The sequence below is a fragment of the Choristoneura fumiferana genome, chromosome 22, assembly GCF_025370935.1.
Source record: "Choristoneura fumiferana chromosome 22, NRCan_CFum_1, whole genome shotgun sequence".
Lineage (NCBI taxonomy): Eukaryota > Metazoa > Arthropoda > Insecta > Lepidoptera > Tortricidae > Choristoneura > Choristoneura fumiferana.
This window is the reverse complement of record NC_133493.1, coordinates 10,592,716-10,608,841: the sequence shown is the minus strand read 5'-3', so window position 1 is coordinate 10,608,841 and position 16,126 is coordinate 10,592,716. Positions and strand designations below refer to the sequence as shown.

The 16,126-nt window shown below is 38.2% G+C and overlaps 1 protein-coding gene across 1 annotated transcript in view; it reads right to left on the bottom strand.

Annotated features, from left to right (window-relative positions):
• SP2353 (EGF like, fibronectin type III and laminin G domains protein pikachurin) overlaps nt 1-8,596 on the bottom strand; it is a 218,509-nt gene extending 209,913 nt beyond the window's left edge. Inside the window, 1 exon segment of the mRNA XM_074105099.1 lies at nt 8,426-8,596. The gene's annotated coding sequence lies outside the window, so the exon portion shown is untranslated.
• Nucleotides 8,597-16,126: the final 7,530 nt, after the last annotated feature.

The window sequence follows — 16,126 nt, the reverse complement described above, 5'->3', positions numbered from 1 at the left end:
TTTTAGCATTAAAAAAATTGACATTACAGGTGAACAGCCAAGTAAAAAAAAAAATAATAATAATAATAGTAATAAGGATAATCAAGAATACAAAAAGAAAAACAATTGAAAATTAAATTACAAGTCACAATATTATAAATGACTGAATCAGGCTTTACTTTGCGGACGTGTCATGGATACTAGGCAACGGATAAACATACTTAAATAGATACATACATACTTAAATACATATTAAACACCCAAAACACGAGCACAAGCATACGTATTATTCATAAAATACGTATCTGCCCCGAACGCCGCCTGTTAATTCCAGATTTTACGCGGACGTCCTTTTGTTTTTGTAAATAGTTTACTGTTCTTCGTCTTGGTTGTATGAAACGGCTTACAACAGGGCATAATACAGAATAGAAACAACACATAAATATGTATGCGCGATCACGATTTACCGCCTTCAACAACTTTATACATCATGTATGTTCTGCGCTGGCTAAAGACGTAAGTGGTAGTTATGTCGGTTTGTATACTAGAGGTCTGTATTTAGACATTTTACTCGAATAAAACAGCGTTGAAGTTCATTAAGTTTAGTAAATACTGGCTATTACAACTTACTCTGTCCGCGTAGAATTCGTTTATCGCCATCTCACGGGAAATATGCAATTTTCCGAGAAAAAAACTATCCTATGTCCTTCTCCGGGACTCGAACTACCTGTACCTATAGCGGATTTCATCTCAATCGCTTCATCTAGACGTGAAGAGGTAGCAAACAAACTTTCGCATTTATTTATGTATACTTAAAATACAAAAACAAAAATAATACACAAAAAAAGAGTACAAAGGCGAATTTATCCTTAAAAGGTATCTTAATCTCACAATACAATAACTCTTTATTGCACACCGGCACTTAGTAGCAGTACATAAAACATGGACATTTATTAAGCTAATCAATAGGCGGCCTTATCGCTTCAGAGCGATCACTTCCAGGCAACCAAGCAGCAGCAGCAGGCAGGCTCAATATGTATTAGTGCGACGTTTTTGATCTCGTTTTACCGATGGAACTCAAGTAACCCTTCTTTTCTTTTGACTAGTATAAATACGCATGGTTTTTATCAGAACATGCATACAAGTCTACAATTCATTCTAAGAGTGTGTTTATTAGTGAAGGGTGTGGCAAACTAAACCACAAATAAAATTAAAAGAAACCGTCTCGACTGAAACTAAAAGAAAAACTGGAGCGCCATATCTTATCGGAACATCAGTGAATTATGGCTTAGTTTCTCGCTGCATTTAAGTTCTTGCTGCACCCCCCCCCTTCACCCACCACCACGACTGGCGGAGGTGTTCCCAGTTCAATGCATGGCCGAGATGTAGTAGGATTTCCTTTCGAACTCGTTTTGAGAAGAACTACAGATTGGTTCGAAACAGTCAGGCATATACAAACTCAAAGACTCAAACTCATATCATAACCATTGTAAATCTAATGTAATTTCCTGTGTAAACACTGTTGGTATATCAATAAAAAAATAAATAACATTAATTGACATAAAAAAACACTACATCACAACAAAGATACAGTAAAAACATAAACAGAAGAAGAGAGAAAAATTAGAGACGTTGTGCTGTAGTGTGATGCAAAAAGAACTCAGCTCAGCATGTGCCATAGGCCTGTAACCAGGGCTGCAGCGCCGGTTTTTAGCTGAACCCCGGATATCTCGGCTATTAACACGTCAGTAAAGTATATATATTTTAGTAACAAATAACATGTTTTGGTGACGCTACAGTGAACAATTAATCTGGCAATTATTTTCCAACACCGTATCGGTCAATACGCCGATTAAATACATGTTATTGGTAAAAAAAAAAAACAAGCATTTTTTTGCTGACTGTACTTTTTGTTGACTATACTTGTATTGTAACCCACCGTTGAAGAATTCCGTCCTGTGGAGACGATCCTGGCTGGACTACCAGAATGTCACTACCAGATTATTGTATTGTAACGCAATTTACATAAGTAAGTAGGTATACCAAATTTCAAGTCAATCTACGACTAACTAATGGAAGTTGGTCGAATTTAACTTGCAAGGTTTGATTACAGACAGACAGACAACGGGACAGGTCAAACTAAATAAAAGCTTGTAATAAAAAAAGCCGTGTTGGCCTAGTGGTTCGATCTTGGCCTCTCAAGCAGAGGATCGTGGGTTTAAACCTCTGACTTCTTCTAAATTCGCTTGCGAAATTACATTTGCTTACCACGAGCTTTACGGAAACCTGCACAAACCTGCGAAGCAATTCAATGATGTGTGTGAAGTTCCCAATCCGCACTGGGCCCGCGTAGGAACTACGGCCCAAGCCCTCTCATTCTGAGAGAAGCCTGAGCCCAGTTTTGGTTATACGCTATCGTCACAACTTTTTCCGATTTTAAAAACCCATAACCCACGATTTTGCATGTATTATGATTACGAGCACGTATCTGAACATCGAAAATTGAAATATCGACGGTCAAAATATCGAACCTAACCTAACCTAACCTACTTTCGATATTTTGACCGTCGATATTTTACAAGCTTTTATTTATTTATTTTTAGTTGTTTTTAGTTTCACGTGTCCCGTTGTCTGTCTGTCTGTAATATAATCTTGCAAATTGAATTCGACTAACTTCCAGTAGTTTGATTGGCTTGAAATTTGGTATACTTATGTAAATTGCGTGACAATACAATAATCTGGTAGTGACATCCTGGTAGTTCAGCCAGGATCGTCTCCACAGGACGGAACTCTTCAACAGTTAATGGCATCGACTTGAAATTTGGTATACAAATGTAGTTTGGTAGACAATACAAGTACAGTCAACAAAAAGTACAGTCAGCAAAAAATCTTGTATTAAAAATGAAATTTTTAACAAAACTTATTAACTTTAGATAGGTAGATATATTAATTTTCGATATTCAGATACGTCCCCACGTATACAGGCTGTGATGATGATGATCGACCTACACTATCATAAATCTGAATCCGAGATATAAAAGTAAAGCATCAGAATTCCAATAAGTCCACCCTTCCGTAGTTTATTCAATACTGCTGCTAGAGCACCGCGTATGGCATTTCATAACGCCTTTGCGCGTAGAAAATGTCGCGTGGAAAAACACCCCTCATGGTCTTTTATTGCGTAGTGTCTGAAAACGGGGAGACGCCTTTTGCTTTTTAACCCCCGACGCAAAAAGAGGGGTGTTATAAGTTTGACCGCTATGTGTGTCTGTGTGTGTGTGTAGTAGCACCCTAATTCAAACATAGGGCAGGATTTGGAACGTTATTTTTTCTGTTGTAATATAAAAGTATAACAATATACAATACAATACGTGTTTTTATTTATAAACAAACAAATAATATATACAATAATTAATAGAAATAAAAAAAATAGAACTAAAACTAACTTACTCTAATCCAAAAAATCTATATTTACAAATATCACCTAAGTTGCTGCTATTGGGCAGGGTGTCCATAAGGCTGGCTGCGTTATATAATACAATACATATAATATTTATGTTGTGATTTTTTTTAATTGAGTGACATGAATTAGCCAAACAGCTGATCGTTCTTTATACAAATCATAATTTTGAAATTGTCATTGAAAGTACCTAATTGGAAAATTTTGGAAATAATATTAAGTGCATAAAGTTGTGTATCTATACATATTTTTGTAACTTTGGCCGCGTCGATATCTTTGCCCTTGACTGTACCTAGTTTTACTTTTTACCCAGGTTTTTACCTAAACAACATTTTCCACACAACATACTCGTCTCAGTTTTGTCTCCTACCAATTTGTTACTTTTTATTCGGCAGTTTATTCAGTACTTAAGATAACATTGTGTTTCTTTTTTAACGAAAGAAACTCACTGTAAAGAAAACAAAATATTCTCAAAAGCTTGTTTTAATCAAGCTCGACTCTATTTATCTTCAGAAAGGAAAACAACTTCTGAGAATTCATTATGAAGCAAACTTTAGCGAAAACAGCACTTTTTTAGTTCAAAGTAAACTAAAAATTGACTTCTTGGCTTCCTCTTACCTGGAGTGAATTTTACTTAATAGTCGAGTGTCTATGCCTCTGGCAATAAAAAATGCATGACTGTTGAAAAGCATAACGTTTAAATGGCACAAGTTGACATAACATTCATTTGTCATAAAAACTTTTGACATACTCGTAAATCTCGTAATGATGACATTTGTATACTGAACGAAATGTATACTAAAATAACATCTGATCGACCTATACTTCGTTTCATTTAGGATTAGAAAATAAGTTAATTATATGTCCTTGCTAATTGTATACATATTTGCTGTGACTTATTTATCAAAAGTGTTTTTCAATAAAAAGACGTCAAGATCGCTTACCTTCTTATTAATGCTAAAAAAATGAAGTATAGTAGACCTAACGACCAAAGGGTATACCCAATATCATTTTACATAATTAGGTCCAGCGGAAGACTTTAAAATTATGTTAGATTCATCTACATTGTTAGGATATCACCTAAACTCGAAGTGCCTCATCTATGCGTAATAGATTCACGGAGCTTTTCGTTGTTATATATTATTGCATCAACATCGTGAGAGTTGCGGGCAACCGGTGGATGCAAGTGGCGAGTTGTCATTCGTTATGGCGTTCTAAAGGGAGGCCTTTGTTCTGCAGTGGACGTTTTCTGACTGATTGGTGATATTATTTCATTAGGCTTTTAGATAAGCCCCTAGTGCTTTTTCCTTGTAATATTTATACCTCTTATTACACTTGGTCTTGGTCTTGGTCTTTGATACATACTGTAAAAATATTTATGTACCTATTTTGTCGGTTCTAGAACCTTCAAACGTTACGCCTCTTTTACCTCAACCAATGGTTCTTTGAAGAACTCAATTCTTCTCAGTCTCAGTTTCTTCGTTCCATTCTCCATACAAACGTAGTCCCGGTAACGTGTCATTTGAAAACTAGGCAACAGAAATAGATGAAATTTTGTAAGTATGGACTAGACGTAATTGTCTATGCCTGTGGTTTTTCAGATTTTCATATAAATGTGTAAGATCAGAAAAAAAAGATGTCAACTTTGCACGAGAATTAAAGACTAATAAAGCATTTTTACAAAAATCGAAAAAAAACCACAGGCATAGAAAATATAATGAATATCTTGATTGTAAAATATCATTGATTTCTGTGCTATACTTTTCGTATAATATGAGGATTATTAGGACAACGAAACCCAAAATTCAACCGCCCAAATCTTGAAAAGCCTACAGCTATTTCGATATAAATTACGGACGTCGTTGCGGAAGGCATGGGGGGGACGGCTGCGAGCGCTTATGTCACGAGCGATAAAGACAGCAATATCCCAAACGAATACCTAACGCGGCCGCGCGGAGTGGTGTAGTTGTCGCACCTGTAAGCGTGGTGAAATAGAGCCCTGATTTCTATGTATTTTCAAAGCAAAATGCATAACGCGACGTACGGACGAACTTACAGAAACGGGCGGTATAAACGGGTTCCGTTTCATCTCTTTTGGCTACGGAACCCTCAAAACCGTTTTCCAAACGTTTCTGGGGCTCACAAAGCCTCGGTTCGTTGCATATTGTGGTTGTTTTTTCGGTTATTCGGAAAATTTATTCATTGGATCTTCGATAGTAGAGCTCGGGCCGACTCAGGCTTAGGAATTCAGCGGAAGTACAGGGGCGCTACTACAAAAATCGAATTTCATATCGTTCCATCCCTCTCACTCACGTATTAAATAATATAAGCAACAGCGGGACTGAAAGATACGCGAATTTCGGATTTTGCATTTCTAAGTACCTATAGGGCCAGACTATTTATTAAATTTTACTAGGAAAAGTCAGTGTCAATAGTAATTTTATAACTTTTAATTTGCTTTTTAACTCACTTTTAGATATTTTTAGTATGGTGTAAATACAAAAGTTAACGGAAATGAGATTATTTATTATATATCTAGATATATTAACAGATGGTCGTTGGGGCCGAAAGGTTCTCGAGTGGAGACCGCGGATCAGCAAGCGCAGCATAGGACGTCCACCAACAAGATGGACGGATAACCTAGTTAAAGCCGCGGTTCACGGTGGATGAAGGCCGCTTCCAAACAAGGCGATTGGAGGTCTATGGCCTTTGTCCAACAGTGGACGTCCTACGGCTGAAATGATGATGATGATATAGTTTTTGATCACACACAGTATCTACCTTACGCAAGACATATTCCGTTTTAAAATCAAATATTAAAACAGGCAAAAAAATATTGCTCAAATTTGTGTAGTTGCGTTCAAATTATTTACACTTATTAAAAGAGTAGAGATATTTTTATCCCTAGACAGTTTTGAACATTTTAATATATACATATTAGTACTATGTCAGGATAATTAAATTAAATTAAATATGTGTTTATTTCAGGCCAGGAGTCTATAAACTTTGTTACTTACAATGCCTTAGTCTATGGTAGAAGTAAGGTAAGTATAATGAATGAGTATCCTAAGACTTTTTTCACGTGTTTGTGTTTTTATATGTGTGTGTGTGTGTGTGTGTGTGTGTGTGTGTGTTTTTCAGCTGTTTTAGCGTGAAGAACTAACAAACGCGCAAGCATGCTCATGCAAATTTTAGGAGGTACTTATAATATTAGTATCTAAGATTTCAATTTGATAATGGATATTGTGATTGAAACCCCCTAAAGTCCCGGACCGCATTGGGCCTGATGGGGATTAGGGCCCGTCCCTTGCATTACGAGACTTCCCGTGATTGTCTCATAATTAAGGACTGCTCCATAATATCGTAATTTAATAATGTTTAAACTTTCGTGATTTTTACTCATAGTTAAATACTTACCGAGTAATATTTACCTCGACGTTTCGACCATGGCCACTGCAATGTGATCGAAACGCTGAGGTAAATGTATTACCTACTCGTGTGCAAGGCTCAGAACCGGTTTATAAAATAGCGGTAAATACCGGTTTATTTTGGTTTAACTCCGAACTTTTATAAGAACGCGAACGTTTTTAAGAACTTAACTATAACCTAAGTAAACCGGTTTATTCGACGAGTGGCGGCGGGCGGCGACGTTTATCCTGCGCTGGAATAAACCGTTTTTTTTGTTCTAAACCGGTTAATCTGACAAGAACTTTATGGAAATGTTCCCTTAAAAACCGGTTTAAAAATAACGGCTTCGCGAACGAAACCAAAATGAAAAGGTTTTGCGCCAAGTACATGATAACGGTTTGGAAATTTAACCGGTATCCGAGCCTTGCTCGTGTGTCGTGATAGGCTGATAGATAAGTCCCGTTTATGGTATTTTTACATTAGCCATTCAACATTTTCAACATTTACGTCAGCCCAGTAAGAAAAAGAAGCAAGTGTTGGGATGGAATAAGTACGTCGCCAGTGCCCACAGGGAGTCCAGACAGAAGGTTCAGAAGGGACAGAAGGTGCACCGAGATCAGGTACAATTCATTAGGAAATGTGTGAAAGCAGGAGGAAGTGTAAATCTAAACTAAAATGGTGTAAAACAAGCCAGGAGCAAATTAAACTTCATGTACTAGCATCACACCACTCGAATAAGGATTTCCGTAGCTTCTGGAAAAGTACAAAAAAACTGAATGATAAATCTGGACTGCCTTCGAGCATTGACGGCGTGATGGAACCTAATACTCGTAGCCTCGTAGCTAATCTGTTTAGGGATCATTTCTCTGTTAAGTCATTACTGAGTTCGTGTAACATTATGCCAGGTGCTGAGACTGTCATGGATGAGGAAGATGACATAAAATTTACTGTGAATAATATTTTAAAAGTAATAAGCATCGAGCACCTGCAGCACGCCGGCCCCCACATTAAACTAAACGACAGATAGTTAATCATTATTAAACTAAAACTCATACCACTTATGAAAAAAAAATTATCGAGGTTTGAACTTCAATTTTGTCCCTACTTACCCTGGCCTGTTTTACGGTACTTAGGTACTTTCTTTTCATTGCTTTTTAATTTCTGTTTCAGTGAAAATTCAAATGTTTCCCCAATTAAAAACATGAAACCTTTTAATTTTTCAACGTAACGCAGCTAAGAAATTGGCAAATTCCCCGAAATATCAAAACAAAAAGAAGTCATTAAAATGAATCACCGACCAAGCAATTAGGTGGAAGCCAAGCAAACGCTCCGAATAAAATGAAAAGACTTTGTTCAATAAATTAATTAACCACTTTCCCTTACGCCCACGTAAAATACTCACGAAAACATTCCAAAATCAATAAACTCTTTAAACATTAGTAGACACTAATGCTGCTTTCGAGTCACAGACACAGCCAAAGATGTACAGCGAACGTCTACACAGAAAAATACTCGTAGCCCACGAATATCTATCAATATACCGTGTATTTTCCTGAAAACATTCAACGAGGCACTCACCGTTCGTTGGAAGCACCTTCTCCGTGAAAATAAAACTCCAAATTCAAATCGCACAGCACTAGGATAACTGTCACTGAAACACTGGCACAATCGAAACTGTCTATGGTGGGTTCTTTTTTCGAAAATTTGATAAAGGAGTTTAGACAACGCTCGGCGTGCGGCGTCGATACGCGTACTGAGGAGCGGCCATGACAGTCTTAGCTGGGGTGGTGTACGCATGCGTACTGGCCACCACCTTAAGGTCATTCCCCATTGTTCCCCTGATGAGGGTAGAAAATTGATGCCAACTCAAATTGGAAGCGAAGAAAACCTTTTTAAGTCACCGTAGAGTAGATGTGTAACAACGTTAATTTGAATAACTGACGTTTTGATCCCGTGTTCCGACGTTTTTTATGTCGCCTCTTCTTGGAAATTAAAACAAAAATGTGAGAAGTATTCGCGACGCTGTTCGTAAACTTATTTATGCGTTTATTTCTAGCGCACTGTTTCATTGTGTTTGGCCGAAATTAAAAACAAAACATGGCAGTAAAAACTACAATCGATGAAAAATAAATTAGTACTTATTTGGGACACCAATACAAACGATCTAAGTCGATTTATTTATAAATTACTCAGTTTGTCAGGCGCTGCGCTGTAAAATGACCGGTAGCCGGTAGGGTTAGTTCGGGGAACCTAAAACAACAACAACAATTGTTAACTTTATTGGACATCCAAAAACGTTATAAAGGCCGCAGATGATGATGTTACCTGATTTATTTCAGTTATTGTATATTAAATCAATAATAATAAAATTACAAAAAAAAATAGGTAGACGTCTTTGTAGACGATTCCTTACTTCGCAACCTACGCTACTGTAGCCTAGACTAGACTTTTAGTCTCCATTAGGTACATTTAAATTGTAAAATTATACGTTACTAACTGTTACTTTACTCATACTTGTCTTGTCCATTTTATGTACCATCAGCCAAATATGTGGTCTACCACCCTAAAGTTGATAATCGTTTGCACGTCATAAAACAATAATGCCAATAGACGTGTCTGTCAACTTGAAAGTTCGGCTTTAGCGACATATTCATTTGATAGGAACTTGTTTAAAAATTGATAGACCACTTATTTGGCTGATGGTACCTAGATACCTACCCTTTTGAACCCCCGACCCAAAAAAAGGGGTGTTATAAGTTTGACGCCAAGGTCTATAGTCTGTGGCATCGTAGCTCTCAAATAGATGAACCGATTTCAATTCGATTGTTTTACGTGAAAACTAGTTTATGGTAGTGGTTCTAGCTATGTTTCATTAAAATTGGTTCAGTCGTTTTTGAGACAGTGAAGTATGAAATGTCGGGAATTTGTTCACATTTCTAATTTGGTAGGATTATATGTAAAGTTGTATGTTGGAGTAGCGGGAAACCGGTGGATGCAAGTGGCAAGTTGTCGTTCATTGTGACGTTCTAAGGGGGAGGCCTTTGTCCAGCAGTGGACGTCTTCGGGCTGATGATGATGATGATGATGATATGTAAAGTTATTCCGTTTATTTTAAGTTTACACATCTTTGTAGACAACTCCGTACTCTGCAACCTACGCTTGCCCTACTGTAGTCTAGACCAGGGCTTCCCCAAACTTATGTTTTTATTTCGTTCGTATTTCATGTTTTCTAGTGTTTCTCTGATAACCTGTTACTAGACTAGTACTAAAATTGGTAAGTATTTTTGGGGGCTGGGTCGAGGGGCGTCGTAAAAAATGGCGAAGTCCCAAGGACGTCTTTTTTTTATCAAACAGCTGGCAAACGAGCAGGCGGGTCACCTGACGGTAAGTGATCACCGCCGCCCATGGACACCTACAGCATTATTAGGACAGCGGATGCGTTGCCAGCTTTGCAATAGGCGATACACTCGCCTTTAAAGGCACGCAAGCAAGGAAGATTTAAAGGCGTTTTTTTGTCGCCTCACAGTACAAATAAGTTTGGAAAGCCCGGATTAGACCTTGGGTTCACCATTACTTTTTTATTTTTCAATACTAACTGCTACTATCTATGCTCACACTACTTTATCATTTACCAATACCCAGTCACCCAAGTGACAGGTTGAAGTCCAAGTTACAGCCGGTGAAATTACTGGCACTTGAGGTAGGTATCCCATCTTAGGCCTCTTGGTTGGCAACGCATCTGCAATACCCCGTGTGTTGCAGGTGTCTATGGGTGGTGGTGATCTCTTACCATCAGGAGACCCACTTGCTCGTTTTCCATCCAGTCGAATAAAAAAAAAAAAAAAAGTTCAGTTCAGGGGGCCCCTCGGACTCTGACTTAAAACATATAAATTGAACTAGTGAACATTCTCGCACATTCGGAATATTCGGAATAAGGAACAAACGATTTTAAATAGTTTAGTCGGGGCCCTAGTTTATTTTTTGCCCCAGGGCCTATGGTTACCTAACTACGCCACTGCCTCTACCCTTTTTACCCGACTGCAAGAAGAGGTATTGTTTCACAATATAAAGCGCTGGATGATATTAATATTCATAATTCCATAACCGAAGCCGTGGTGGCCTAGTGGTTTGACCTATCGCCTCTCAAGCAGAGGGTCGTGGGTTCGAACCCCGGCTCGCACCTCTGAGTTTTTCGAAATTGATGTGCGGAATTACATTTGAAATTTACCACGAGCTTTGCGGTGAAGGAAAACATCGTGAGGAAACCTGCACAAACCTGCGAAGCGATTCAATGGTGCGTGCGAAGTTCCCAATCCGCACTGGGCCCGCGTGGGAACTATGGCCCAAGCCCTCTTGTTCTGAGAGGAGGCCTGTGCCCAGCAGTGGGACGTATATAGGCTGGGATGATGAATCGCATAACACTATATCTTGGATTCAATTAACTATACCTACTCGTAGTCAAACCACGCAATGAGGGCTATCGCGTATGAATTCGCCGCTAGAGGCGCTAGTGTAGCGTGAGGTCTCCGAAATGTCAAATCTCATAGTTTTTGGGTGAGCTACGCGGGTTTATTTATAATTAGAATAATTTTGTGAATATTTTGCAATATCTGAAATTAATTATGGCAAATATGCGTTCCGGGCCAATGAATGTCTGTGTTTTGAGACAGTTTTGTCTTTCGGAAACCTTTGTCCTCCCTTTTTTTCGAACAAAACGGGGACTATGCAGCAATGTGACATGCTCGATATTTTTATGGTACAGTTTAAGGTGTATTGAATATGATTTTAATCTAAACTTTGTTTTCACGCCCGTAATAACAGACTTTGAAAGCCATACTTAAAAACCTCACGCAACAGTGCGCCATCTAGTGAGACAAAAAACGATAGCCCTCATTGAGTTACGTAGTCCGGCGATAGAGAAGCGTCTGACGCTAGTAACTTGGGTACAGCAGAGGAGGCGGTATTGCCTAACGTTTCTAACGCATTGCGATCTCGAACGGCAGAAACGTTGCAATACGGCCTTAGGATCAAAAGCACGAAATATTTTTTTCACAGCTCTCCTTCAGAAAAGTAACTTTTCCTCCCTGACGAGAGGGAGCAAAGTGCAACTTTTCCGTTCAAGGCTTTTCTAAGTGTTTTATGACAAATACCATTTTTTGAAGTTGATAATTGTAAAGCCACGCCATTTTCTATGCTGGTTGTTCTTTAATGATATTTAGTTTTTTTTTTTCAAGTTTCTTAATGCTCGGTGTGAAAAGTTGTATGAGCCACTCGGGAGCAAAATTATTTTCATCTTGGGCTCAGGATTCTATTGTAGAATCCTTCGCTACATTCTGGATTCAATTTACGCTCTCGCCGTAAATACACCATTTTGCTCCCTTGTGACGCAAATAACTATTATTTGGTTATAGTTTTGCCCGTATGTGTTGCCAGTTATGACATATGGACCCGAGACGTGGTTCTTCACTATATGCCTTATAAATAAATAGGCTCAGAGTTGCTCAGCGAGCTATGCAGAGAGGTACGCTTGGGTTTCTCTACGGCAGGCGCTTTCAACCTTTTGGTTTTAATGGCATACTCAAAAAAAAAGTCAAAATATCTTTATTCAATTTAGGCTATAACAAGCACTTATGAATGTCAAAAAAAATCTACCACCGGTTCGGAAAAACCTCTGTTGAGAAGAATCCGGCAAGAAACTCAAAGAGGTATATTTTTTTTAAACAGATTTACAATATTATTAAATGATATCTATACATCACAAGTATTTAACTACTTTTCGTTCATCAAAGTTCCACGGCACACCAATAAAAAACTGCCAAGTGCGAGTCGGACTGGCGCGTAGAAGGTTCCGTATAGTATCATCATCATCATCAGCCCGAAGACGTCCACTGCTGGACAAAGGCCTCCCCCTTAGAACGCCACAATGAACGACAACTCGCCACTTGCATCCACCGGTTTCCCGCTACTCTCACGATGTCGTCAGTCCACCTGGTGGGAGGGCCAACGCTTCGTCTTCCGGTTCGTGTTCGCCACTCGAGGACTGCCCATTGCCACTTCAATTTGCATATTTTTCCAGCTATGTCAGTGACTTTAGTTCTTCGACGAATTTCCGTATTCCGGATTCTATCGCGCAAAGAAACTCCGTATAGTATACCTTTATTATATTGTTATGTAGGTATATCATATATCGTATAACCGACAGCAGGCTTATTAATCGCACACGCCACGCGTCAATTGTTTTCGTATTGTATACTGAGCGGCAAAAAAACTGGCCCTCAAATGTATGCAGAAATAGGTAATTTTGTATGTAGAGTCTGCTCTACGGGATCTAATCAGAAATGAGGAGATACGTTACTTGAAGAACGAGAGTCACCGACATACTTAGTCAAGCGAATTAGCTCGTTGAAGTGTCAAAGGGTAGGTTATATAACACGGAGAATTGATGGCCATTGGAGCCGAAAAGTTTTCGAATGATGACCGTGGATCGGTAAGTGCAACGTAGGACGTCCACCAACAAGGTCGCGGCAATTGGGTATATGGGGAATCTTATATTCAACAGGTTTAAAGTTGCCCTTTGTTTATGAGTATTGTTTAGTTTTGGAAAATTGCATTTTTCCATGTTTTTTGTAGGTAGGTAGGTACTCCGTTGTTGGTTGGTTGTCTGTCTGTTACTCTTGTACTGTATAATTTAATACTTAGTGGCGTATTTGCTGGTCAATGTTTTACTTAAGTTTTATTACCATTTTTTCCCCATTAAACAGTGAACGTCCCACGGCTGATATGATAATAAGATGAAGATGATCGATTTTCTGGATAAGTAAGTACTCTTAATAAAAACATTTTGGTAAACCGGTTTTTTACTCATTTGGGCGTTTAAAAAAATGTAAGTACCCATTATTTTTTTTTAATATGATTTTTCCTACTCAGAATCAAGAGCGCAATCGATTCCGATCGAAATTTTATGAGTCAGTTGTCACTCCATTCTCTGAGTGCATGAAAAAACGTCGCAAAAGTGACATTATTTTAAACGATCGGAATCGATTGTGCTCTTTATTCTGAGTAGGAAAAACCATATTTTTTCCTAAACTTAAAACGAAAGAAAGAGTACTACCTACTCTACTATACTTTTTTTTAAATCGCCCATTAATTCAGGTGCAGCCTGCCTGAACCGTCTGCGAAGAATTCATCACTATCTCGCGAAAATTATGCAATTTTCCGGGATGATAAAAGCTATCCAATGTACTTGCCAGTGTCTAAAATTATCTCCATACCAAATTTCATTTAAATCGATTCAGCTTTATAAGGTCATTGCATCCTATCAATTAAGTATTTACCTAATTATAATGAAAATACGGAAAACCTTTCGATTTCCAAAAGCCCAAAAAATCCTGATGCTAATCCTACTCGTGCCTAACACGAAACTTTTTGAAACAATCCGGCGAGCAGCAGTTGTGTCCACAATAAAAAAGAGACGCTGCCAAAGCGCTTTGAGAAACATATCCAAACTTGGCTATCATCCACCGATGACATCCAAACATAAGGCTTATAGCTACTTCTAGTCCGCTTCGCGTGTAGATTATTATTTCTATTGTATTCTTACTCTTACAAAAAGTGCAGTTTTAATTTTAATTTACCACAAGAATCATAGTAATTTTCTTTGCTCAAAATTTTTAAAGTATTATAGTCTAAGTTTTTAATTTAAATAGTAAATTACAGTCATAAAGGCGTAAGAAGTTGCCTGAACGTTTAACGCCTTTGCAAAATAGTTAGCAACGTATCGCTTGGCAACAATAAAAAGCTTTTGCCGCGTTTATTGTCCAGGCGTTTATATAAAATCTGTGGAACTAGATGAATGACGAAACGTGGACCTCTATGTATCACTTTAAGACCTCATTTTAGACAGGGAACGTGGCTTGAGTTTAATGGGATCCGTAAAATAAGAATTTCATTACTTAAGTAAAGTGTTGTTTTATTTGGGAACTCACTTTTAAAACATAAAACCTAACGCTTACCTACTTTGTTTAAGATGTTTTTGACTTGAATTTACAAAATTTGCTTTTTAACCGACTTCAAAAAGGAGGAGGTACTCAATTCGGGTGTATGTTTTTTTGTATGTTTGTTACGCGATAAACTCCGCCACAGGCGCAGCGGTAGGTATTAGGGGCGCCGGCCGCGGCACTGTGTCACACTTAGTAAATACCTATTCCATTTTGACCGTGCGCTTCCTAGATATGGGCTAAAGACGCCTCAGCAGGGCTACTACGAAACTCGAAACTCGAAGTTCGTGTCGTGCGGTCCCTTTCGCTCTCGTATTAAACAGTATTAAGTGTCAGAGGGACCGCACGACACAAACTTCGAGTTTCGTGTTTCGGAGTAGCCCTCCTGCTCCGCAAATTGTGGGCCGAATTTCAAAATTCTTTATTAGTTCTAAAGGACATACTTCCGAGGCAATTAATCCATGCCATGGTAAACAGTCATGGGGAGCAAATGGATAAGTATAAATGAAACCGCAAAATCAATACATCAAAACATTTAATTCAAACTAAAATAATCTCAAACTAAGCAAAGCTTGTGTATTATGAGTAGGTACTGGACAACAGATTTACATACTTATATCCTTTCTCCATTCCTTACTAATATTATAAATACGAACGTCTCTGTCTGACTGTTACCGCAAACCTCAACACGTCAGGTAAACGTGCATCGATTTAGACGAAATATAGATTGGCTGCAGCTGAAAATCAGCGCTGTGGTTCCGTACCTCAGCATTGCTGAGCTGCAGCCCTTTCGGCTAGCTTTAAGTAGACCTTAATTAAACATTAATTATAAGTACCTGATGTATACTACCTACAAGTTTGTCGATTAAACTTTTCTTTCTTTCTTTCTTTCTAGATATGTAGATTTTAAGATCCTGGGAAGGACATAGAATTGTTTTATCTCGTAAAAGTAAATAGTTCCCGTGGGATAGGGATAAATTCTCCGCGGACAGAGTTGCGGGCAACAGCTATATTTTTGTATACCTAGAGATTAATTTTTTACAGATCTGATTCAAAATCTTGGAAAAGAAAGGAAGGAAAATGCAAAATTCCCGCGGGGCAGAGACAAACTTGTAGGTATGATATTACGCACAATTGTTCTTTACACAATGTAATTATGAAGACAACAATTTACATCTATTGACATTATTTAATGATTGACAAGTTTGACAACTATGAGAATTCAGTGAAATTCCCGAATTCCAATTCTACCGTCATTTCTTATGCTTCACGCAAGCTAAGC